Genomic DNA, 26,757 nt, shown 5'->3' on the forward strand with positions numbered 1-26,757 from the left:
TGCCAAAGAGAAAACCAACCCAGATGAGAAACAGAGTAGTTCCAGGCTCCTGTGCTGATCATCAGTAGAATCAGGTCTATGAGTGGTCACTCTGCTTCCAGCTTGGGCAAAATTAGGAGACATAGCCTCCAAATAATCAAATGAATGATGAAGAGATATATTACAAATGAGCCAATGAATATGATAGCATGTTTTAGAATATTAATTGTTTCATACATAATAAGTAAGGAGATGCTTTCAGAAAATCCTGCATAGTATAAAATAATATAGAGTAAAGTTAGAGTAAAGAGAACACATTATACAATTACAAGAAGATTATAAAGAAAAAACAAATTTGAAAGATTTAAGGACTTGGATCAATGCAAAGGACAGCCATATGATCGAAAGATGTGCACATCATTGGAATGAGAGGTGATGGAGTCCATGCTGAAAAAGATATACATTATTACTTTTTGAAATGACTACCATGTGGGTTAATTTTGCTCTTCTAGGTTTATGTTTTAATAGGTATATTTTCCCTTTCTTGATTTTTAATTAGGTGCATGGATGTATGGAAGTTAGCAATAAGGGTGACCAAAAAACTTAAAACGAATAAGGATGGCCATTGAAATATTTAAAATAAATTTAAGAAAGGGAATAGAAGAAAGTCAACATAGATATAAAGCTAGTAGGGACCTCAGATATTATCTAGTCTAACTTAATCATTTTATAGACAAGGAAATTGAGGTCCAGAGATGTTAAGTGACAGTAACTCAGGTGGTAACTATCATAAGTGTGTGTATATATAGTGATATATGCATATATGTGTACACACATATAAGCATATGTGCATGCATGTGCACACATACACACACATATATATAAACATGTATATATGTGTATACATACATATATCTCAAGGTGATGAACCAGACAGGAAACTCTAATAGAATTTACAAAGTCAGGAAAGATGATGAGCATTAATTTTCTTCATTCTCCACCCATTCACCCCTTATATATGTAGTTATCTGTCTCCCAGGTACAATAACTTTTCCTTTTTTTGGACTAGTCTTTAATAACTATTCACCATATGTGCAGTGGTTTTACAATCCTTAATCAGGATTGCTTAGGATTTGGGCTTTGGCTTTTTTGCTTTGACCACATTGTTTGGAACATTGTGACATGGGACACAACCAACAAAGCAGAAGAAGGAAAACATTCATCAAAAAAAAAGTTTCTGGCTTTGAAATATGAAAGGTGGAGTTCTCAGTAAGTGCCAAGTTTAGTTATAACTTCTCCTACTGCCAGTGTACAAGACCTATCATGGTAATATAAAATTATACTTTCTGTGGTAGGAATTTTTCAAGGTCCTGCATTTTACACCTTTTATAACATTTCCATATGAGGACAGACTTTCCACTTTATGATGCCAATAAATATTCTCTTACCAAAAATAGAAATTGGGTTCAGTCATCATTTTCAGAAAAAAAAAATTCTTTATCCTTTTGGAACAATATTTAACTTCAGAAATACTTTAACTCCAATAAAAAACAACAAAATATGCATAAGCACTTTTAAATTCTTTTATGAGTATAGAATGAATAAGAGGAGAAAGAATTTGGCATCACATTGGGGATATATTTGTAGAAACAAAGTACGTGTGAAGGAGAAAGAGGAGTTCTGTGGGGTGACTCGAGGTAATTATAAATTTAATTCAGGGAGGAAATGTTGCCATTGAGGAAGTAATTCATCTTGGCCACTGTCTAAATTCGTTAATTTAATAAAACAATTGTTCTGGTTACTCTTTCATTTTGTTTGTGTAAGCGTAATAGAATCAAGGAATCTTAGAGGCACATGGGGCCTTATTGAAAATTTGGTCCAGCCTCCACCCTTCCTGACAGGTCTCTGCTAAAATACTTCAGTTGGTGAAGAATTCATTGCCTCATAATGCAGCATTTCTTTCAGAGCAGCTCAGATTTTTAGGAAGTTATTAGTTCATAATGATGAAATTTCACATTTATCTAACACTTTAAAGATTCACAGTTACATTCTCTCAAGGATCCTGTGAGTCAAGCAGTGTAATCGTTATGTTTTGGTGGAGGTAGCTTACATATTTTATAGATGAAGAAAGGCAGATTTTGAAAGATGATATACTTTGCCCATGGTTACACAAATGGGAAAAATCACCTCCTGAAGCCTTTTGGCTATTAAACCATTCAACTCTACACCTATGTTGAGTCAAACGTTTGCCACCTTGTCATTTAGGAACAATAATTCATAGCTGGTTGTTGTTCAGTTGTTTTCAGCTGTGTCTCATTCTTCTTGACTCCATTTGGGGCTTTCTTGGCAAAGAAATGGAGTGGTTTGCCATTTCCTTCTCTTTTGGGGGGATGAAGAACTGAGGCCAACAGAGTTAAGTGACTTGCCCAAGGTCATACAGCTTGTAAGTATCAGGGGCCGGATTGGAACTCAAGAAGAAGAGTCTTCCTGACATGACACCCATTTCTTTATCCACTGAACCACCTAGCTGACCCTAGAATCCAAGTACTCTGACTTAAGTGCATCTCTCTTTTCCACTCTACCTCTTCAGGGAGTTCAAATCTCTTAAACCACAGACACTAAGTCCCACCACTTTTCCAGTCAATTATCAAGCTCTTATTAAGCACCTACTAAGTGACAGACATTGGGTTCAACATGACAGTCCTCTATACTTAGCTAATTTCCCAGGACCTTAGGCAACTTTCTAAGACTAAAAGGTGAAGATGATTTATAGAAAGATCAAATGTAGCAAATGTCTAGATTAGAAGTTTCCTGTACCAGTAAAATCACAGGTTTTATTCTCCTTCTACCCAAATAAAATAAATAAAAAATCCCTATGTCTTATTTACTCTACTCCATATAACCCCAGTCCTCTGTATTGTTCCTCATGTGTCATGCTTCAAGATCTATGCTATTCTGCTTATCTTTCTCTGGATGCTTTTGAGTTTTCAGCTTATGGTGTGGTGCCCGCGCCTGGATACATGACCCCAGTTGTGGTTTGGTCATGTCATGGTACAGTAAAATTATGTCTCTTCCTCTGGACATTGCACTTCCTTTAACAGTTCCTTATTTTACAATTTTTCATTTTTTTATAGTCCACATTGATTTCCATCTATTTTGAATTTTACCACAATTAACTAAATTATATTAGAATTATTTTAATTACTGATTTTGTTTTCCCCCAATTTTCAATCTTTCTTCTGGCATTGCAATAATGTTGATCTTTAGTCTAATAAATTAGTGATCAGACTGTATGTAGACAGCTATAATTAGAAATGACTGTCCCATCAGTAATACTTTTTTTGGTTTTAGCTATAAAAAGATAATCAATTGTCTTTGTTCCTGGTAATACGTATTGTTTACCAGCTCCTTGTTCTTTTCTTGAAAAAAAACTATTTGTGATATAAGTATTTATTCCCTGATTTTAAAATTATTGCTACATGGTCCAATATATATTTTGCTGTCCTTATGTATTCAAAACTTTACATTTAAATAGAGGTTGACTATTTTCTTTTGGGGGTAGTGAAGTTTCTTACTAAGTTTTTTCATACTATTTCCCTATCTCATTCTCTACAACAGATACTGCTGCACAAGCTGTAATTGTGGTTATGTTTTGTTCTTTTTAATATTTATTATAAACACTATAATACTAGATGACCAGATGCCTCATGAAATTATTTTTCTCATATTTGGGTACATAATAAAACAAATCTGCCAAGTTCATTATTTGCCTCTCCAAGCACAATATGAACTGTGCCTCTATTTACTGTGGTTATTTTTTGTTTTCTGGGTCATTAATAACGAGAAAGTCAAGAGTGATCCCTATCCTCTTCCTCTTGTTCAGTTCTGACTCAACCAACTCATGTGATGCTTGGCCTCGGTACAGGATTTTGGCTCCCTCTCCCCTCCCACTGCTAAATATTGTCTTGATTATTTTCATCTTTTCAGCTTATCAAAACCTTTTGGAATTTTGATTCTTTCATTATCTATGTTGGTGGTTCTTCATTTCACTAACTTCACTTCACCTTTAAATTTGAAAATCAAGTCATTGATTAAAATAGAAAATAGGACAGAACACTGTCTCATGGTACTAATGATTTCCGCTCAGGTAATTGACCCTTTTTAGGTAAAAGATTCTATAACATGAGCTGTTGTAGCTGTTCTGGCTGCCATTCTTACAAAGACTCTTACTACCACTACTACCAACATTGCTAACTAACTGCAAAATCACATCCACAGAGGTCATGAAAAATGCTATCAGATCCGAAATCCTTAGATTTACCATTATAGTAATATTAATTTAAAAAAAAACAACTAAATGATATTAGTTTGTTGTCACTTATTCTAAGTCAATTCCTGCTGACACAGCACTCATTTCTTTTCTCAAATACTCACAAACCATTGGTTAAATTGCATATTACAGACAATTGCTAGGGATCTACCTCAAAGTCAATTGTGTATAATTACTAAAATTCACCTTTTTAAAAAACTTTTTCTAAGAAAATTATGATTTTTTTCTTCTGAGTCTTCTGGTCTTAATCTTTTCATTTAATTTCTTAACCTAACTCATAGCTTTGGGAGTCCAAGCAAGCATTCAGTTTATAGTTTTATATAGATTATAGTTTAGTGAACATTTGGTGATAACTTTTATGGTCCCATGACCTCTTACCACCAGGGTTCCATAATGTCTGGCACAGGAATTCATGAGGCTTTTAAAGAAAGACTAGACATATGTGGCAAATGATAAAGTCATCCTTGACCTTTAACATCATATCCCAAATCCTTTAAATTAACTCATGCCTTAAAATCTCCAAAAATCTTCATTGTGTCCTATTGCAAGAGACTTTCTATATATAATACCAGACAGTAAACGGGGGGCACAGGTATATATGCAAAAAAACACCCAATAACTAGATAACCAGAGTCCTTCAAGATCTACAATACTGACAAACAGAAAATCTTACCTAGTTCTCCTGCTCACCCTTTTGACAAGACAGTGATCACCATGCATGATCACTTAGAAATGTGAGCTTAGAGAGAAACCTATGTAGCTCTGCTGGAATAGGATTTGTTCTAAAATAATAATTATGGGAGCAGAGCTGAGATAGTGGGAAAAAGTGGGATAGACTAGAACAACTGTGGAGATAATCACCTTGTAAGTATACTACATCTACACTCACATATGCATATACATATATACATATATGTATACAACTCTATGTATGAGTTGTTTTTCCATATTTAAATGTTTCCTTTGGTTTCTACAAAGTATGTGACTCATAGAGGTACTTAATAAAAGCTCATTTCTTGACTACATAAACTGTTTGCAGTATGTGACAAAGAATATGCTTTGAGTCAGCTCACGCCTTTTACCTTACAGTCTGGAAATGTCTGTAATGGCAAAACACAAAGAGAAGTTGAAGTTGAAGAGGCCAGAGAAATTTCAGAATGAGGTCCAGTTTCAGAAATAGCTAAATCTCAATATTATTGTTAATCCAAATATTTTTCCAAGACATGTTTGTACCTATTTTTAAGCCATTATGTAGAAATTGAAGAACGCAAAACAACTGTATTTTGGAAAACTTACCATTAGGACTGGAGACACATTGTATGAGCTTTTCCATATCAGTCTGACAAAGAACAAACAGCATAAAGGCATAAAAATTATTCAAAGATAAAGTTTGGAGCTATGTTAAAATAACACTGGGATTATACATTTGGAACTGGAAGGAATCTTAGAGTACATATAGCCATGGGATATTAGGCTGGTATATGTAAATCTGAAAGGGACCTCAAGGGTCTTCTATTCCAACCCCTTCTTTTTTTAGATGAGGAAAGAGGGACCAAGGAGCGTTCAGGAACTTCTCTAAGGTCAAACAAATATTTATCAATCAGGGGAGAATTCTGAATCCAGGTTGTCCGATTCCAAATTCACTTGTCCTCAACCTCTAATCTCTCCACCTCCATGGTCCCACATTGCTTCACAAACACTTCTGTCCCCTGAATTGCTAGGGTCTTCTTCCATTCCATGTTATATTGCACTTCTTTTGTGTATACATAATACATATATAAAATATGTCACCCATACATACATATATCACATGCACATATATACGTATACACAAATGCATTTCATGCACATACACACATATATGCACAAGCTTAGAATGAATTCATGATTTTCAAGACAAAGGACTGTTTCTTTTTTGTCTTTGTTAACCAGTACCTAGGACATAGTGAGTGTTTAATGAATTCTTGTTGATTGACTGGCATATGTTATAATTTTCTTTCTTTCTTTCCTTTTCCTTTCTTTCCTTTTCCTTTCTTTCTTCCTTCCTCCCTTCCTTCCTTCCTTCCTTCCTTCCTTCCTTCCTTCCTTCCTTCCTTCCTTCCTTCCTTCCTTCCTTCCTTTCTTTCTTTCTTTCTTTCTTTCTTTCTTTCTTTCTTTCTTTCTTTCTTTCTTTCTTTCTTTCTTTCTTTCTTTCTCCCTCTCTCCCTTCCTTCCTCCCTTCTTCCTTTTTTACCTTCCTTCCTTCTTTCCTTCCTTCCTTTTGTAAGGAAATGTATTTTTGTTTCTAACATCAAAATCTTAGCATCTTCCCTCTGAGATCATCTCCAGTTTATCATGTGTATATCTTTTCTACATATAGTCATTTGTAGGTTGTCTCCCCCATTAGACTCTATGGAAGCAGGGCCTCCTCCCTACATGCTTTTTTAGATAGCCAAGGGGCATAGTGAGTAGTGTGCTAAACTTGGAGACAGAAAGAACTAAGTCTTTATCCTTTCCTCAGACATTTACTAGCTGTAGTACTCTGGGTTAGTCACTTATCCTCTGTGTCTTTCAATTTTTTATCTGTAAAATAAGGATATTAACAACAGCTATCCCAGAGGGCTATTATGAGAATCAAAGCAGATACCCACATGTAAATGCTTTGTAAAACATAAATAATTATATAAAGGCTTATTAATATTATTATTATTATTCCCAGAGCAAGACACAATGTGTGAGACATAGTAGATGTTTAATAAATGCTTGTTGACATTGACTTTATAAAGAAAAAAAAAGGAAGGTCAAAGCAAAGCAAAAATAAGATGGTCATGTTTTATTCTTTTCAAGTGTTCCTCAGATTTGTTCTTTAGATCTTATATTTCTTCCTAAACTATAATTTTGCTTCATTTTTCTCAAGTTTGACTCTTAATCTTAGCAGATACATCCTGTGGCTTCATTAATTTCTATCAAATGAAATGACTTGCAAATGGCAATTTAAATTTTTATTTATGATTCTAAACTTTCAATGTAAAGAATTCCAAATCACCAACTCTATTCTGTCTGTCTGTCTGAAGATTTTGCTCAACTACAGATCTGACAGTAAAATTAAAAAATTAGAAAAAATTAAAAAAAAACAGCAAAGCTAACAAAGAATCCAAAGACCAGCAACCTACATACTCTGGCATTCAAATTAGTCTTCTCAGTAGAGTCAGAAATGGTTAGGAGATCTGAAATAAATGGGGAAGGAAAACAGTTAAAGTGTTTTCATATTTTCCAGTTTGGGAATTTAAGGCTCAATCTAAACGTTCCATGAAGATTTTTAGACATTGAATGCAACAGTGTTTACATAACATTAACAGGCATGTGGTAAGAAGATTGCATTATATTGTGTATGGAAAGATCCTTATTTCAGTTCAAAGGCAAAGGGAAGTGCTGTCAACAAATCCCACCCTGGTGTCAAAAGTATTAAGAATGACAGCATTGTTGTTTCTTTAATGTCTTCCCAAGGCTCCCTATCTGTTAATTAATCTGTCTTCAACAGTACTCCTGTGTACTGGGACCTATGGAAATTTGGTGACTTGCCTCTGGCCCCATCGCAAATCTATGGAAAGATCCAGAACCCCCACATTGAAGATCTTTAGTTCCTAGCACAAAATAATAGGCCACCCAGTCACTGAAATGTTATAAACATTAAGAGGACCAATTAAAATGTCAGAAACTGAAAGAAAATAAATCTCAGCAGAAGTTCAGGCCTGTATTTACTACTGATTTCCTTAGAAGATAGCTGATTTGGGTTTAGGAAATTGGAAGACATCACTATGGATCAATTAGCTTAGCTTGTTGACTCTAGGGAGACTGGGATCTCAGCAAGCATTGACAGATATCTATCTGTCCAGCGTCAGGGAAAATGTGACAGGAGGAAATTCAGAACTCTTCCTTGGAATTTTATTTTATTTTACTCCACCAACACTCCCCCCAGCGCAAATAAAAGAAAAGAAAAAAGTTCTAATCTTTACCTTTAATTTCCTTTCAGTATATTGAAAATAGCTGGTCATCAACCAATAGTCTTTTATCAAACACCTAATAGGGGATAGGCACAACATTAGGTATGCGGGATAAACACAAAGACCTATTCTCAATGAACTTGCGTTCTATAGGATCAGTCAATAAACAATTAGTAAGTGCCTACTATGTGCAAGGCACAGTCTTAAGCACTAGCGTTATAAGCAAAGGTCAAAAGACAGCACCTGCCCTCAAGGGGCTTACAATGGAATGGGAGAAAAACAAGTATGTATGTAAATATAGACCTCTGTTCCCAAGCTACCCAACCAGATTTTGTTGCTATGGAAAAGGAAGTCTCAAGCAGATGCTATCCAAGATTTCACTGGTTTCTTCACATTTTTTAATTAGGCTTCATGGATTACTTTGGAGACTTTTGTAAAGAAGTCAGAAGATCATTCTATCCCATGATGGAGAAAGCTCCCTGCTCCTCCTAGATTCCTTTTCCCCCATGATCTTGCAAATTCCTCTTGTGAGCAAGGAAGATTAGAATTTGAAAGGTGATCTTTCTTTCTGGCCAAGGACTGAAAGGCCAAGGAGGTGAGATGGAGCTGCCAGAAGTTTTGCTTCTTCTCTCTTCCATATTTAGAATTTTAAGGAAAAATTAGCTCAAAGCCCTTATAGACAATAAGCTGGTGGATGAATTAATTCTTCTTGGTTCCTCCTTCCTTTAGGAGAGTATAGAACTTGGCAGAAGAAGTCAATTCTATTTCTATAGTAGGCAACTCAGGTAACTATCTTATTATACCAATGATTTATTCCTCAATTCCTTAGGTAACCATGATATCCTTTTCTGGTGTGATTAATGATAACAATGGGCAGACATTCAAAAAGAGGTGATCCATGTAGGAAGACAAGAGATACTTCGCCGTTTTAGTGTGACTGAGGTCTGAGTGGGTGGAATGGACACTGATTCTGTATAGAATTCTCACAAGCAAAGGAAGTTTATTAAATATCATAATCCTAGGCAAGTGACACTGGTGGGAATTGTTCCATAAAGTGGAAAAGCTATAAGCAGAAAACCACTGTGCATGTACACAGACACAGACACACATGGACACAAACACACACAAACACCCACCCTTAAGACAAAAGTAAGCCAAGCATAAGCTGAAACAGCTTCCTTTTTATTGTTTTAAATTTATTTATTTCTGACATTCATTTTTATAAGATTTTCACTTCCAAATTTTTCTCCCTTCTTCCCCACCATCCTCCCCAAGACAACAAGCAATCTGACATAGCTTATACATATATAATCATGTTAAACATATTTCCACATTAGTCATGTGGTAAAAGAGAAATCAGAACAAAAGGGAAAAACCATGAGAAAAAAAGACAAAAAAAATAGCATGCTTTGATCTCCATTCAGACTCCATATCTCCTCTGGATGTGGTTAACATTTTCTATTGGGAGTCTTTTGAAATTGTCGCGAGTCATTGCATTGCTGAGAACAGCGAAGTCTCTCATAGCTAATCAGTGCACAATGGTGCTTGGGGCAGTCTCCTTTAAGGTGATCATGTTTCCCAGGACTGAGTCCTACCCTCATACCACTTACAGATGGAGTATCCCATGCTTTGTCATGTACAATCCTACTATAAATAGGGTCACCTATCACACTTATTTATAGCTCTTCCCAGTCATGTTTGTGCTTTGCAGGCCTTCTCTATCCAGAAATCAGACTCTGACCCTCAGGACTCTGACCTTTAATTGAATAGCTTTCATCTTGTTTAATATAATCAATTGTTTTTTTTCCCTGGTCATAATTTTGTTATATATACATATATATACATACACACATGTGTATATGCACACACGTGTGTGTCTGTGTATATATATATATATATATATATATATATATATATATATATATATATATATATACAGAAAGAGAGAGAGTCTTCTCCCATTAGAATGTTAATCCTTTGAAGGAATGCACTGTCTTACTTGCTGATACTTGTATCCCTTTTAACTTTATCCATGTTTTTTCATTCATCTACCTATGCATTTATTAGAAATATTTATTATAACGAACACTGTGACATATCTTACTATTAAAACTTTCATAAATTATATAGAAAATAAGTACGTAAAAATGAACATGAATGAAAAGTAGTTAAATACAAGATGGTTAGGGAGAGAGGGCATTAGAAATTGACAGTGCAGGGAAATGCATTCTGGCTGAGTAGTATGACCAGTGTAAAGATACAGAGAAGGGATATGGAGTACCATGTGTAACAAAGAAAGCTGATTTGGTTGGACCATGGCAGCCCTGAAGGAGAGTAATATGATATAAAGTTAGAAAAGTATTTAAGAATCAGGCTATGAAGGACTTTAAAGGCTAAAAATAAATATTTGCATTTTATCCCAGAGGCAATAAACCAATGAGGTTTATTAAATAGAGTAGCGGCATGGACAGATCTGTACTCAATGAAAATCATTTTGGCAGCTGTGTGGAGGGTATATTGGGGAGATATTGAAGGCAAGGAGACAAATTGGGAAGTCATTGAAGTAATTCAGATAGCAGGTGATGAATTGGTGGCTGTGTGAGCAGAGATAATGAATCAATCGTAAAAAAAATTGTGAATGGAAAAATGCCATTAGCAATTGTTTGACTATGTGGTGTGAGAGTAAAGAGTCAAAGATGTATAAATAATATATAATTAAGAACTGTCTCAATCCTGGATCATTAGTATTTGAGGATGATGCTTTTAATGAAGTTTCCTCTAACATCAGGTTTCCTATTGGTAGTTGGCTTTACATTTACATTGTTTTTGGAGGTAATCAGTGTGTGTGTGTGTGTGTGTGTGTGTGTGTGTGTGTGTGTGTGTGTGTGTGTGTGTGTGTGTGTGTGGATGTGTGTTTATTTCATGTCTATTTTATTTTTGTGTATACATGGACATGTTATTTCCCTTGGTAAATTGCTTGAGGAATTGCATTATTCCTAGTCCTTAGCCTTATCTCTCACACATTGTAGTATGTAATAAATGCTCATTAAATTGAATATAATAGGGGTGGCATTTATTGCCCTACTAAAATGCCAAAAAAGACAGAAAGCAATTTTTACTCAAGTCCAATTGCTTTCCTTGGCCACTGATGGGAACAGCTGCTTGTACCTGTCAGGCATTAGACATTCTTTGTGTTGATACAATACCAGCTGAGAAAGTAAACCCTTATAATTAAATGATTACAGGACTGATTACTGCACAACAAAATTAAAATGAGCACAGGATCACAGAAGATGACTTGTTTTGTCTGTTTGAAGAAATCCCACTTCTTTAATTTGTGGCCTTCACTCCTGTAAAGCCATGAAGGAAGATTTTTCCTTATGTAGCAAAGCAAGTCTAGCTTTGACAGAAATCTTCCCCAGGGCAGAAAGGCCAGTCTCAATTACTTGCAATTTCTTGTCCATGGGTTGAAGCCAGAGAATGTGTTAGTTTGGTTCAGGTTGTTGGATATGCGACAGGAAAAATCAGACCACACTCCAAAGATTATCAGATAATTGTTATATTTAACCACAAACTAACAACCGAAGATTTATAAAGGATTCAAGATACTTGGAAACTGGGAAATTAACCTAAATGTATGGATTTATTCCTTTTCCTAAAAAAAAAAAAAAATGTACTACTATCTAGAGATAATTATCTCCTTTCTCCTTCCATTCTCCTTTATCTGTAGGCCTCAGTATGGACCTCAGTATGGATAATGGGCCAAGGAACAGTTTCCAAGTATGTGCATTATAAATACAGCTCTGATACTGAATTACTTTGTCACCTTGGACAAAAGACTTAAATCTGATTTGCCTCAATTTCTTTAACTGCAAAATGGTACCAGCTAAGATCCATTCCTGGTCCTAAAGAAGCTGCTATTAAAGTAACTGAAAAACGAATAAAGTTAAATTTTTCTCTTGGCCAATAATATTTTTCTAAAGCATATTTTCTACTACAGTATAACATGAAACATTGAAACCAAGGACAATATTATTCAAAATTTCCCTACTCACACAAATGTCCCATATTTGATCGCATTCAAGGCTTATGATTGTTTCAAGTGTATTTTTTTTTATCTGGATGAGGTATTTTGGTATTTTTTTTGTCTATGTGTTCCCCGTAACTAACAAAATGCCATTCATGGAGTTACCATTTAATAAAAGTTTGTTAAATGACTGACTGATTAAATTAATATTAAAGGAAAAGATAGAGAAAGAGACATTTTCCTCAAGTTGCTTATCTTCTAATGGAAGGTGTGTACAAAGCATATATATATATATATATATATATATATATATATATATATATATATATATATATATATATATATATATAATTATAATGCAAATTATAATCAGAAAAATGCATAGAAGAAGATAAATAGAGTTATAGAAGGAAGTTGAGGAGAATAGGAAAACCTATAGCCACAGCCCAAAAGAAAGGCCACAAACTGGGGGTGCAGTGGGAGTGGAAAAGGTGCCCCCACCTTAAAAGTGTTTCAAAGGTAGAATTAGAAGGTAACCATTTGGATGTCGGAGAGAAGGAAAACTAAAAGGCGATTCTGAGCTGCCTATTCACTAAATGGGCATTCCCTCACTTTAAGTGAGTACCTGAAAGGCCTTGCCTTAGAGGTCAAGGGCTCCCATTGCATCCTGGGTCATCTCCAGTCTTCCTGATTAATATCTGGTTACTGCATTCAGATGGCTCAGGAGGAGAAAGTGAGGCTGGTGACCTTGCACAAAACAAAGTCAAGAGCAAGTCATGTCATCATTTCTCTGATGTCATGGTCCTCTTCAGAAATGAAGGATGAGCACAGGTGCAACCAACAATAGAAACAGCAAAGTCATGGATAGAGTTGGGTTTGGAGAAGATAATAATGAATTTAGTTTCAGAAGTGTGATAGGCATATTTGCAAGACAGTCAAGGCAGGTATTTGACTCAGAAGAAATTTGAGACAAGTGTTTAGGGAAAAAAAGTCAGGCTAGTATTGAGATTTCAGAGTCATTTGCCTAGAGGTAACCATCAAAACCATGACCAATGAAGTTCTTTTGGGATTTTGTGAGTCAAGGTGTCAAGGATCAAGACATTCAGGATGGAGCCTTGATGGATGCCCTCATTTAGAGGGTGAGAATAAGGAGAAGACAGCCAATGAGGTCTATAAAACAGGGGTTAGAGAAATAGAAACAAAGTCAAGAGAAAGAAATGTTATAGACCCAAGGAAAAACAAGGGGAGAATAATAGGATGCCATGAGTGTTCAGTTTAGATAGCATAAATTCAAACTGTACACAATCAGAATTTTGTGACTTCCTCCAACAACACTTTTTTTGGCACCTTGAGGAAGGACAGCAGGTAGTAGAGATTACCCAGGGAGCCAAAGCTGTAGAATTGTGGGAAAAGCATAACGTCCCTGAGGGAAAGGTATTTAAAATAAGAGGTGAGTGCACTGTTGCTCAATTTTATTTTCATATTCTCACATAACTTCCTCCAGTATTGTTCACAATGTTCTTTTGACTGTTTTCTGTAAAAATGTGTGTGCTTTAAAATGTACAAATAATGTAGGCATATATATCTTTGGGGTAAAAGGAATATTATGGGCAAGATAATATGTCGTACACAGAACATCTATTTAAATTTTGTCAAAATAATGTTTCTACTTTTACTTGTGGAGTATGTTGTACCACTTTAGCATAACTTTGCTTAACTGGTGAATGCACATTTCTTACTCACAATGGGGGAGAAAAACTATCATTCTGTTACCTTCTTCCTTCCCAAAGTCTTATTTTTAGTTCAGCCTGATTTAGGAATCTGTAGTACACTTTTCTGCATGCTCTGAAATGGAACAACTGTTACTCAGTCGTTTTTCAGTCATTTGAACTCTTCATGACCCCTTTGGGGTTTTCTTGGCAGAGATACTGTGGTGGTTTGCCATTTCCTCCTCCAGATCACTTCATGGATGAAGAAACTGAGGCAAACAGGGTCACACAGTAAGTGTCTGAGGTCAAACTTGAAGGAACTTGAGGAAGATGAGTCTTCTTGACTCAAGGGCTCCATTACACTCCATTACACCATTTAGAGGGGCCAAGAAATCAAACAACACAGATCATCATTCTGCCTTCTTAGAAACAAATGTGGGACCACATTGGGACCACGGAATAGGCTCCTCACAGCGTAGAAAGGACATATGTAATATAAATGGAGAGCTAAGTGGCACAATGGAAACAGCCCAGGACTTGAATTCAAGGAGATCTAAGTTTGAATCCTGCCTTATACACTTACTAGCTATGTTACTCTGACCAAATCACTCAACTTCTTTGTGCCTCAGTTTCCTTTTTTATGAAATGATGATAAGAATGGGAACTATTTTACAGGATTATGAGGATTAAATCATTTAATCTATGTAAAGGCAAAACTTAAAGAACTATATAAATCTTAGTAGTAGTAGCAGTAATAGTAGTAGCAGTAATAGTAGTAGCAGTAATAATAGTAGCAAAAGCAGTAGTAGTAGTAGTAGTAGCAGTAGTTGTAATAGTAGCAGTAGTAGTAGTAGTAGTGGTAGTAACTATAAAAATTCATACAAGTGATATTATTTGCATTGTATATGGGCAATTACATTTAATATATAAAAATGCAATAATTATGGAAGTTTGAGAGATAGGACATAATAACCTTTTAAATGGACAGTGAATTCTTAGACTTTAATTAAAGAAATATTTTTTTTCTTCTGAAATATGCTAAGATCTTTCTTTTTGTCACTGTAGGGAACTCCCTTATCCCAAAGAGGCTAACCCATCTATGATTTAGTAGGTAAGCCTTTAGAGCTAATGAAAATGAAGTGATGTCTTCTGGTTTCCACAGCTAGTTAGTGTCAGAGGTGAGATTAGAATATAGTTCTTCTTGATTACAAACCCCAAGCTCTATGCACCATACTAAACTACCTCTGTTTTTAAAATAAAGTTTTAAATTTTAACCAGGGCTTAAGTTGCACTTCAAAGATGGCCCAGGATCTCCCTTTCAGTAACTATTTTTACATTGGGCAATTCCTTGTGGTGCAGAGAAAGAAAAAAAAGGAAATAAATTGCATCCTTCCAGAAGGAGTGAAGCATCTGAAACAACAACAACAAAAATACACACAACATCAACAAAGACGATCTATTTTTTTTAAAAAAGAAAACACTTCAAAGGTTTTGAAAAGAGGGTGCGGCTGGATGTCTCATTGGACCCTACACTGACTTGTCCTGGTCACTGGCTTATGGTCATGTCTGTTTTCCTGCCTTTCTGATGCTCTGCTCTCCATAGCTCTATAAACCACTAGCCTCCACCCACAATCACATTTGGGAATGTTTCCTGAGATGTGGTTTCTGCAGCTTGGCTTTGCTTTTCTCTCTGGCAGGAGGTTCAAACTCTGCTAATCTTCCCCTTTGTTAGTGGTGGAATAGATTCCCTGGACTCAGCTCTTCCTTTACTCCTGGTTTGTTTAAAGTTAAGTTTGGTTGGCAGCTCTATGGGAGGGAGGAGGAAATTGTTTCAAATCTCTCAAAAAAAATCATCTCCAGAATTCATCTCTCCCTCCCATCTTACATATTGAATTAGATGATGCATGGAATTTAAGGTAGGTAAACTTTTAATTATATAGCCCTCTATATTGGAGATATTTTTTTCTATTTAATTAAGTAGGTTAAGGTAGAAATACTATTTTTCTCTTATTCAACCACAAGTTACTTCCATTTCTTTCAAAAGGAAAAAAAAGAAACAATTTTTGAAAAATTTAGATTTTTACCCATTTCTATTTATATTTATATTAAGGGCTTATGGATTCACCTGATTCTTTGTCTTTCTAAATAGAAAGGAGTGAAGGAAATTAAAAAATGTAATAGTTTACTTGTCACTTGAAAGAATTAGAAAGGAAGATAAAAATCCGAAAGATTGATTCTATAAAGAAAGGAAGGAAAGGGAGAAGAAAGGGAGGATGAAGAGAGGAAGGAAGGAGGAAAAGGAAGAAGGAAAGAGAGAAAGAAGGAGAGAAAATAGTAAGAAAGGAAGAGAGAAAGAAGAAGAAAAGAAGGAAGGAAAAAGGAAAGAAAGAAAAGAAGGGAAGAATTTTGTGTTAGGTAGTATTCTAAGCGCTGTGAATATAAATATAACAAGAAAAAATGAAAAATAGTTCCTTTCAGGAGCTTACATTCTAATGGGGAAGACAAAACATTAAGCAAAGTTGGAAAGGGATGGAGTCTTGCTTCTGCCTTTTCTCAAAATGAAGGTCATTCAACAATGGGAGAAGGGGATTGTAGGGGCGGAGATAGTGGCATAGTCTGAGGTAATTCTTGGAAACAGAGGAAACGTAAGTCATCACTGTCCCTTGCTCAGGGGCCAGAGATCTTTAGACACTCATGGCAAAGGCAAGAAGTGTGGAACTCTTAGGATAGAAGAGGAGAGGAGAATCATCCTATAGGCCTAGCCAGATAGGGCAATAGTACCTACTACATCCTCAGTTCCCTTCCATAAATGATGAGAGATGGGCTCCATTTAAATGGACAAGCTGAGAGATGCGTCTGATTTTGTGATTTCCCAAGGATGGAGCAGGAGCTTGGGGAGGCCACCTTTTGCTCTCTAGGCCTTACTTCCACTTGGTTTTTCTTTAGTTTAGTCTGCTAAAGTATGCATTTTGCAGATTTAATATTATATCTCCTAAATATCTATGGTTAACCCTGAACTTATGACTCAGACTGTCCTTTCGTTTGTTACTAAAGGATGCCATACAAACAACATAGAAGAGAAAGACCTTTACTAGCCAAGGGCTGGGAGGTCAATGCAAGCATGGTTAAAGAATTGCTCTCTAATTGGGAGCAAAGCATGAGACATTCCACAATTACACTTCTAAATATAGAATCAATATGAATTTGTGTGTAGGTCTAGCTCATAGATGAAAGCTAAGGTTACACACAGAAAAGTTTCCTAATAATTACTGTTATACAAAAGTTAAATGGGCTGTCTTGAGAAGTAGCAGGTTGCCTGTGGTTGGGATTCTTTGTAGAGTCTAGACTGGTTGCTGGTCAGATGTCTTGATGCTATACTGATTGAACTGGATGATCCCTGACAAACCCACCAAATCTGCTATTATGTGGTCTTGAGATTCTGCAATTATTATATCATAAAGTAAATAATATTCCAAAGAGTAGCCTATAAAAAGTTTAAATCCTGAGAAAATGCCAATTGATACTGGCTACCTTTCCCAAATTCAAGTTAACTTTTCAACATTTTTTCCTGGAGGCTAAGAAAAAAAGTTACTTCTATATGCATTAGCTATTTATATTACAAACTTTATAGGACTAGCCAGATGCTTGATACAAATGGTCTTTTGTTTGATTTTTTATGGATTAAACTAAGGGGAAAGATTATTAAGAGAAAGTTTTAATTATAGTGCATTTGTTTTAATAAACGTTATAAAGGATTGCATAGTATTACACAATGTTTATATTATATCTACTTTACAATGATGGAATCTATATAATTGAAATTTAATAACCATTTAGAAAATTAGACAACTGAAAGAAAATTGTTACTAGTGATTTGGACTTTGCTTAAGTTTATTATGCAGTGTTTCATGATAAGACCCCTCAGTTTCTTGGTTTCAGACTACATAATAATGCCACCTGCAAACTATTTAGCTATACCATGATCAGAGGAATGAAAGGGGTAGTGATGGTGGAAAGTTGGTCCAGTTTTTCTCTCCTGAATCTTTACCAGTGGGAAACATTTATGAACAATCTCTGGCACATGAGTCTACATCTAGTTTAGGTAGAATGACGTCTTGGCATATGTTTGATAGTTAGGCATAACACTGGAGAGGCAAGAAAGCATCAAAATATCTAATTTGGTATATGATGTCTATGAGGGAAGACAAGCATAGATCCTGAGTTTATCCTAGAATACAGATCAGAAGGGATTTTAATCATTTAAATATTTGTATCAAGCTAAGTGGCACAGTGGGTATGAGTGCTGAATTTGGAAACAAGAAGTCTGAATTCAAATTTCCTCCTCAGACACTTACTAGTTGTGTGATTCTGTGAAAAAAACCTAATCTTTATCAGCCTCAATTTGTTCATCTGTTGAATGGGGTAATAATATCACCTAACTCCCAGAATTGTTGTGAAAATAAAATTAGATATTTGTAAAGTACTTCACGAGCCTTAAAGTGTCATATAGGTTTATACACACACACACACACACACGTATGTAATTAGTTGTAGTTTAAAAGTTTTCATCTGTAACAGTCATCTTAGACTATTTTTGAATGAGAAAAGAGGAGGAAAAATCTTATTTAGTCTTCCTTCAAATCTTTTTAATCTAAGCAAAGCACATTTGATAGTTGTTATTATAATACTTAATAATGTCATACATAAGTAACACTATTATAAATGATATATCAAAAGACATACTGCTTGATTGTATGTATCCCTTTTAATTACAACTTTAAAATAAGTCATTTTCATTTTAAAATATTTTACTTCTAGTATTCCATATGTCTTCATTCATTCATTCAACAATATATTAAATTAAATTAGGTGACATAATATGTGAATAAAATAATTATAAAGAAAATAATATGCAAAAGCATAGATTTGGAGAGTATTTTAGAGTTTACAAAGTCCTTGAAGGGAGGGACTATCATTTGCATCTCTTTGTACCCCTAATGCTTAGCACAATGTCTGGAACTAGTTTGATTAATGAATGTTTATTGATTCATTATTACTTTTATAAACAAAATAACATTATTGCTTTAATAAACAAAATGCATGTCAGAAAAAATATAGTCATGCCTCAATTAACTTAGTGGTTAGTAAATAAAGAATTCTAATGAATTTTCTTAATAACTGAGTGAAAGCATCCTTCCCTCTTTCCTCTTTCTCCATCTAAAAGTACAGGAGTCCATGTCTTTCCTAAATCTGTATCTATCTTGTCTAAATAGTTTGACCAACAAGATTTGATTTTTTTTTGAACTTCTTAGGAAAACAATTTGCCAAAAATAAATTCTTGATTAAATTTCCCAATCTTTCATTGCAATAACAAGACATTTTACAGAAAATTTAAAAAAAACAAAACTAAATTGGTCTCATCACTTTAGCTAAGCACAGTAAAACTAAAAAAGAGAAATAAAATGTTTAAACTCAAGTCTCTCAAGTCAAAAGGGAAAAGTTTGGGACCTCCTGGAAAATGGTAGACATCTTAAAAATGAAGTTTTTATAGAAGACTATAGAGAACTAAAAGACTTTTCTAAAAATGGTGAGACATTTAGAAAGTACTTATGGAAAGAATTTGGTTCAAAGATTCATCATAAAAAATTAAAAAATGTGACATTGCTTTTAGTTCATAGATATGATAATATACCTTGACTACTGATTGAATACATAAAATATACTTCACATTCAAAATTCAGTTTCTTAAGTTGTTATCAAAAGATTAAAAAGCTAAAATATCCAGAAGCACTTGAGGAATAACAGCTTAATATTTAAAACTCTAACTTTTTAAAAATGTCGTTTAAAAAATAATCCCCTTTATCTCTGTAATATCATAACTAAGGAAGGATGAGAGGAGTTTTGCCTTAAAGCACTGACCTGGGGGAGTCGGGGTAGTTTCTCTCTAGGTTGGCATGCTTCCTCTCCACAGTAATTAATCACTGTCCATAAGACTTTTGGTTCTTCACCATCTGGTGACACTGTACAAATGCAATCATCCCAGGGACACATCAACACCATTTTTCCTAAAGTGCTTACCTTCCTCCATTCCTCCATCCTGATCCTTATAGGGGATATGATTAGAATCTCTAGAAGTCATGTTTCCCCATCATTTCCACTTTCTCTATAAACCCATTCCTGAAGTAAAATTGGTATGTACACCTACTGTGCTTCTCCACTCAATAGTTTTCAACCCAGAAAGAAAAATCCCAACTACCCTTTTGCTGCCACCTCTCTTAGTCAAGTCAATAAGAGTTCAGATTTGCATATGCAAACTAGATTATCTCAAGAAGTGCTGGTCACATTTTTTATGCTAAATCATGAATAGTTTTTCTTTATTTGAAGGGTGGACATGGCTAGGAATGAACTCATCTTGAGTGCAGGAAGGTCACAGGACTCCACCTCAGGCTGTGTATATAAATGACTTTTCTGTGAGAACTTGACCTGATGGACATGTTGGGTGGATAACTAATAGACTGTTTTGGTTGGAGATAGTCCTGCCAGGAGAAAGGTAGCCTGTTCCCTAAAGACTCCAATATGTACCCCCCACTGCCCTAACTAACAATCTCTGACTCTCCTGACTCCAGAGGATATGGTGAGCAAGAAATGATTGGGACGTTATCACAAGAAAAGGTAAATTCTATGATAGAGCTTCTGATAGAAATGAATGGTTGTCTCGCTTCAGTCCTAGGCAAAGATGTGTCGATATTATATCATGGATGCAAGAGATCATGCCTATTGGGGTAGGGAGAACTTGGCAGAAAACTCCAAGATGGAAAGACTTCAGTCCTTGACAAAAGGAGAAAGCAATGTTATCTCCATACTTCCCTGTGGAGTGGAGTAAAGCCCAGATTATAATGCATAAACATATTCAGGTACCTATCTTCTCCCTACTCCTAATTTGGTTCCTCTGCCTAAAATTTCCTGGCTAACAATTTTATAGGTTAAGTTGATAAGAGACTGGTTAACTAGTATATAATGACAACTTTTTTTTTCTCCCCGTAATATATAAAAATATTTACAAAGATTTTACTGAAAGAAGTTAATTTTCTGAATTTAACTGGGCATATAGAAACAAAGAATTTCATGAAACTGTTTGAAATGTGCAGATTCTAAAGAAAATCCTCCATATTTTGTTACAAATGTCAATAAAAAAAACAATTACTTTAAAGGTGGATGAGAGTATAACTTTATGGACTTGTTTAATTATGACTTTCCTAAACCAAGAATGCTGATTATGTCAATTTCAAATGATAGACTTATATTTTTAATGTTATCCCTTGCAAATGTCAGCTGGATAAGATTAGGATGATTTAAATTGAAATGTATCTTTGCCATATTATCAAAAAAAAATTTTAAAAACCCCAAAACTTGATTTAACTGTGGCTTTCATTTGGCTTGAAAATGGTGCAGAAAACTATCTATGTTGTAATGTATACCTTTGGAAATAACATATCAGCCCATTGTGCAATATAATAGAGGGGAGGTAAAATGAAAAAATCAGTTAAGTAGGGGCCATTTATACATTCTGTAACTTGACTATATTTGAGGCAAAAGGTAACCTAAGTTATCTGGAAGTATATATTTTATATTTCTAAAATATGGAAAACATTTTACTGTACTTTAAAATTTTTCATTTTTGATGAGTATCTGAGTCTGTTGTTACCCAAGGGAGAAGGGGGTAAAAATCTCATTTTGTCTTCTTTTCAAAGCTTTTTAATTCATGCAATGCATTTTTGCATATGTCTTATGGCCAGCCTTAAGTATTTGTCAAGTGACAGCTTTGATGAAGTCAAAATAGAATGGAAAGCATAAACTGAAGAAAGAAATCCTTATTCTATTTCCATAATCCCAGGCCAGTTTTATAAGAAGATGCTGATAATTTCTCAGACTTTGAATAAAACTGAAATGTAGCTTTCTTATAAAAAAATGATTTAAATGATCTGTTTCTGGCAGGTTTTCAGATTTAGCAAGAGAAGTAAAGTATCACTTGAAAACATATTAAATAAATTATATTCAATTATAATCCCTTATCACTATGTAAAGTCTTTAATTACTCTACAGACATTTATCCTGTGAAACAGAAAGGGATTTACAAGAATATTAGATGTTTTATTAGAAAAAAAAACATCTTGTGTCTTGTCTTTACCAACCAATGCTTTTGAATTTGCTTATTAAAAACAACAAATTAAAAAAAAAAAACAACTTCTTATGAAACTCTTCAGCTTTCTTGATGTCCCTTGTACATGTCATTCTATCTCTTAACTTGGTGCCTTTGGGAAAACAAAATAATTAATTTATTTTTGAAAATATTTATCTCTCCCTCCAACTGCTGCCTCCACTCTTTGCCCTTGCGAGCAACAGGAAAAGCAAAAACTTGTAATTAACATGTATATTATGTAGAGCAAAACAAATCCTTATATTAGTCATTTCCAGAAATCCATCTACTTGATGTCTTTTCACTGGCTGTTTCCCATGACCAGAATATCCTGTCTCCTCATCTCAAACTTCTGGCTTCCTTTTCTTTGCTCAAGACTCAACTCAAATCCCACTTTCCACATGAGGTTTTTCCAGGTCTTTTATTTCTAGTAGACTGGTCTTCCTTAGTGTTTTCCCTCTGAAATTACCCTTGCTTTACATCACATATTTCTTGCATATTTCTTGTTGTTTATTGTTTTCCCCCATTGGAATGAGAACTCCTTGATATTACAAACCTTGCGTTCACTTTTTTTTTCATATGTTCGGGTTCAACATAACACCTGGAACATTGTAAATGCTTTATAAATGCTTGTTGATTTATGTTTCTGTTGTTTGGTTGTTTCAGTTGTGTCTGACTCTTTGTAACCCTGTCTTGGGTTTTCTTGGCAAAGATATTGGAGTGGTTTGCCATTTCCTTCCCCAGAACATTTTGCAGATGAATAAACTGAGGCAAACAGGGTTAAGTGATTTGCCCAGGGTCACACAGCTAATATCCTAGATCAGATTTGAATTCAGATCTTCTTGATTCTAGGCCCACTGTATCACATGACTGACAGACATGATTTATAAACCTCATTAATAAGAAAAAAAACGATTAGGAAATATTTGAATTACTTTTCTCAAACTCATATAGAATAATTGAATTTAGGAGATTATATCAAATATTACTCTTCTCCATGACATAATGGATAGAGCCCTGGGTGTGAACTGAAGACAGAACAATCTGGGCTCACATTCTGTTTCTGATACTAACTAGATATGATGTGATATGGTCAAGCCATTTAACCTGTGTGAACCTTAATTTCTTTTTTTTTATTTTTTGTACAAAGGAATAGTAATAACTATATTAACTACCTCACTGAACTGAGGCAGCTACACAGCACAGTGGATAGAGTACTGGATCTGAGGTCAGGAAAACATGAAAGTAAACTTTTCAACCTTTCTATGCCTCTGTTTCTTCACTTGTTAAATGAGGATACTAATAGCACATTCTCCGGGTTGTTGTAAAATGAGATGAAAATCATAAAGTATTTTGAAAACCTTAAAGTTCTATATAAATATTGTTATTTTTGTTCTAGGTTTGCATGAGATAATGTATCAAAATCACTTCATAACATTTAAAGTGCTATTATATAAATATCTGCTACAATTATTATTTTATTTCTTAAGCTCAGATCTCTTCTATCTTAGACTATCAGGCCCTTTCTTTTCTTCTGCTGTATAAAGATCAAACTCCAAGGACTGCTATGAGTGATCCAGATTCACAGAGCAGTAAATAAAAATTGCAGAGAATCTTGATTGAAGTACAAATAATGAAAGTTCAGTTTCCCTTGTGGTAGTTTGTCTCAGAATATTATTACTATTATTATATATGAAATGAGTCCTCCAAAAGTCAGTCTGGTAACTTCTTCCTCTACAAAGGCTAAGTAATAATAGTAATGGTAATTGTGATTATTTTAACAACTATCATTATTATTCAGAAATTATTTTGTTAATGCCTTTCATTTTTGTATGACTATACTTTAAACCAAATGCTTCCATATGTAATCCATACTAACCTGGGATTGTAGTCATGAAATTGTTGCCTATCTCACAAAGAGCATGAATGTGTTCTTTTTAGCATGGGAGGCTTCCTCTCTGAATCATATGTGCCACTGGAAAGAATGTATCCTCTTATTTCTTAGATTCTCCACTGAAACTCTGCCAGCAACTTAGTGGCTTCAGGTGGAGGAAAGAAAAATAACTATGTATTTAAACCAAAAGAAAAGGTATAAGGGAGGAACAAAGAAAGACCAAAAGACAGAAAAGGAATTGGAGGAAAACAAAAGATTTTAAAAAATTTAGAAAATTAGACTAAGCTCCCAGGAGAGTGTTGGAAGGTATCAAGGGAGTCATTCAATTAATATTTACTGAAAAAGTATTTTTTATGGAACACTGGATTATTATTTTGGGAAGAGGAGAAACTTCGGAAGCTTTTACAAATGAAGGATAAGGAAATGATAACTCTTGAAAAAGTTTATTCTAGTGGTGTAAATAGAATATGTAAATGGTGAGAAGACAGAGAAAAGTGATAAATGGATATAACACAATAAGAAGAAATGATATGGATTAGAAAGCAAACATTGACATAAAATATCTCTGATACAAATTCTATCACCCAGAATCTAAAGTAAATTGATACATACATGAGATGGACTTATTCTATAATCTACAAATAGGAAGATATTAGAAGTTTTCAAAAGAAAATTATAAATTATTTGGATGATAAAATGTTCAAAATCACACTTATGAGGGAATTCCAATTTAAAAGAATTTTTAAATATTTACCTCATATTAAAATGTCAAAGACAGCAAAAGATTAAAAAGTAAATCAATAAATGGGAGGGAAGGGACTTCTGTGGGTAAACAGGCAAACTAACTATTGGTGACTGCTGTTCAGAAAAATGTGGGAATAACAGCTCTCTTCCTTAACATGGAAAATTACATACATATACACACAAAATGACAAAACAAGCATTATATCTACTAGAGGTTAACTAGATTTTTCTATTAGTATCAAGGGAAAAGAAAGGCTGTCCATGTCACTAAGAGAAGGACAAATATTAGGAAATAAGCATAGACAAAGAAAACAAACAATTCTTTTTTTTCTCCAAATGGTATGATGTTGTACTTAAAATATTCCAGAGAGTAAATGAAATTAAATCAAAATAATAACTTCAACAAAGTTGCAGTATATCAAATCAATTCATATATTATATCCTCATTTCTCCTTATATATCAACAAAACCCAAGAGAATTGATAAGTTCCATTTTAAAAATCGCTACAGAATGTATAGAACACATGGTATTTATATGAATACAACTACAAAAAAACCTATTTAAGGAAGTAAAGACAGATCTAAATAAGTGGAGAAATATTTGTTGCTCATTGTTAGGTTGAGCCAATGTCATAAAAATTAATCTTTGTATGAAACCCTTCTCTCCTTTTCCTCAAAGAAATGAAATGCAGCTGGGATAAAAGGGCAGTATTTAAATCATACACACACACACACACACACACACACACACACACACACACGCATTCTGATCTAAGGAACCCTGGAGACTGATGAAGTATGCCTTTTTCTGTGGCCGTCACAGCCACACATAATTCTTGGATCAGAATACACTGATGACTTCTCTTCTGCCCTGCAAGTGTTATTATCAGCTTCATTCTAATTCCTTTTCCAAAAGGTGGGGAAAGGGAAGCGTGGCAATATCTTTGAGTATTATTTCTAGTAAAGCCAGGTAGAAGATTACTGAGGTGAAGGCAAGTTTCCTTTATTCATTTTTTTAATAAATCATATTTCACATGGGACTGAGAAGTGATTATTTATTTTCTGGCTGCTTCAGTTCAAAGGGGCAAGCATTCCCTCTTAGTCTGCTCTGACAGTCATTTGGTGCAAAACAGTCATTGAGTCTAAAGGGAATCTTCAATCCATCTGGGAGTTCTTAAAGGGACATACTTTGTTAGAAAAAAACTAAGGAATTTTGCAGGACATGCAAAAGCACAGCAGCAGTAGCAGCTGAGGGTGTTGGTGGCAGCAGTAGCAATATCCCTGTCCAAGACTTACCAAGCTGAACAAAAAAAAAAAGCAGTGACCCAGGGGCAATAAGAAAAAAGTGAAAGCAGAAATGGAAAGGAGACACTGAAAGGTAGAATGAGGTATTTTTTAAAAAAGAAAAGATTAAGGAATGCCATCAAATTTCTATAGACATGTCAGAGTAGAAAATTTTTCTATGGCGACATTTAGCTCCATCTCTTTGGAGACTGAGGAAAGTTTCAAATGAGGTTTCCTCTTCCCTCAACTTTCTCTCATGGCCCACACCTACCTTGTTTTTTCTTCATTCTCAAAGAGGACCATGACATCAGGGAGGTGATGCCATGACATGCAAACATATTGGATTTAAGTGAAGGAGGGCTGTGCAAATTCTCTTTGCATTCTGTGATTAAGGCTCGGTAAGAAATAAGGCAAAGAAAGGCCTCTTTTACCTAGTCAAAAAAAAATCAATCAGGGAGGGGAAGACCCTTAGGGTTTCTGGCCGAAACAGAAACAACTGCTATTTATATTTATTCTGAGCCAATCATACCCGAAACAATGATCTAGTGGGGTTTGATCTGGTACCTCTTGTTGGCCAGTCATTGAAAGTCAGAGTAATGTAAGTTTTGAG

General features: G+C 34.7%; 1 pseudogene; it reads right to left on the reverse strand.

Annotated features, from left to right (window-relative positions):
* LOC140531914 (Na(+)/citrate cotransporter pseudogene) overlaps positions 1–20,088 on the reverse strand; it is an 84,450-nt pseudogene extending 64,362 nt beyond the window's left edge.
* Positions 20,089–26,757: the final 6,669 nt, after the last annotated feature.

Source organism: Notamacropus eugenii, chromosome 3 (assembly GCF_028372415.1).
Source record: "Notamacropus eugenii isolate mMacEug1 chromosome 3, mMacEug1.pri_v2, whole genome shotgun sequence".
Taxonomy (NCBI): Eukaryota; Metazoa; Chordata; class Mammalia; order Diprotodontia; family Macropodidae; genus Notamacropus; species Notamacropus eugenii.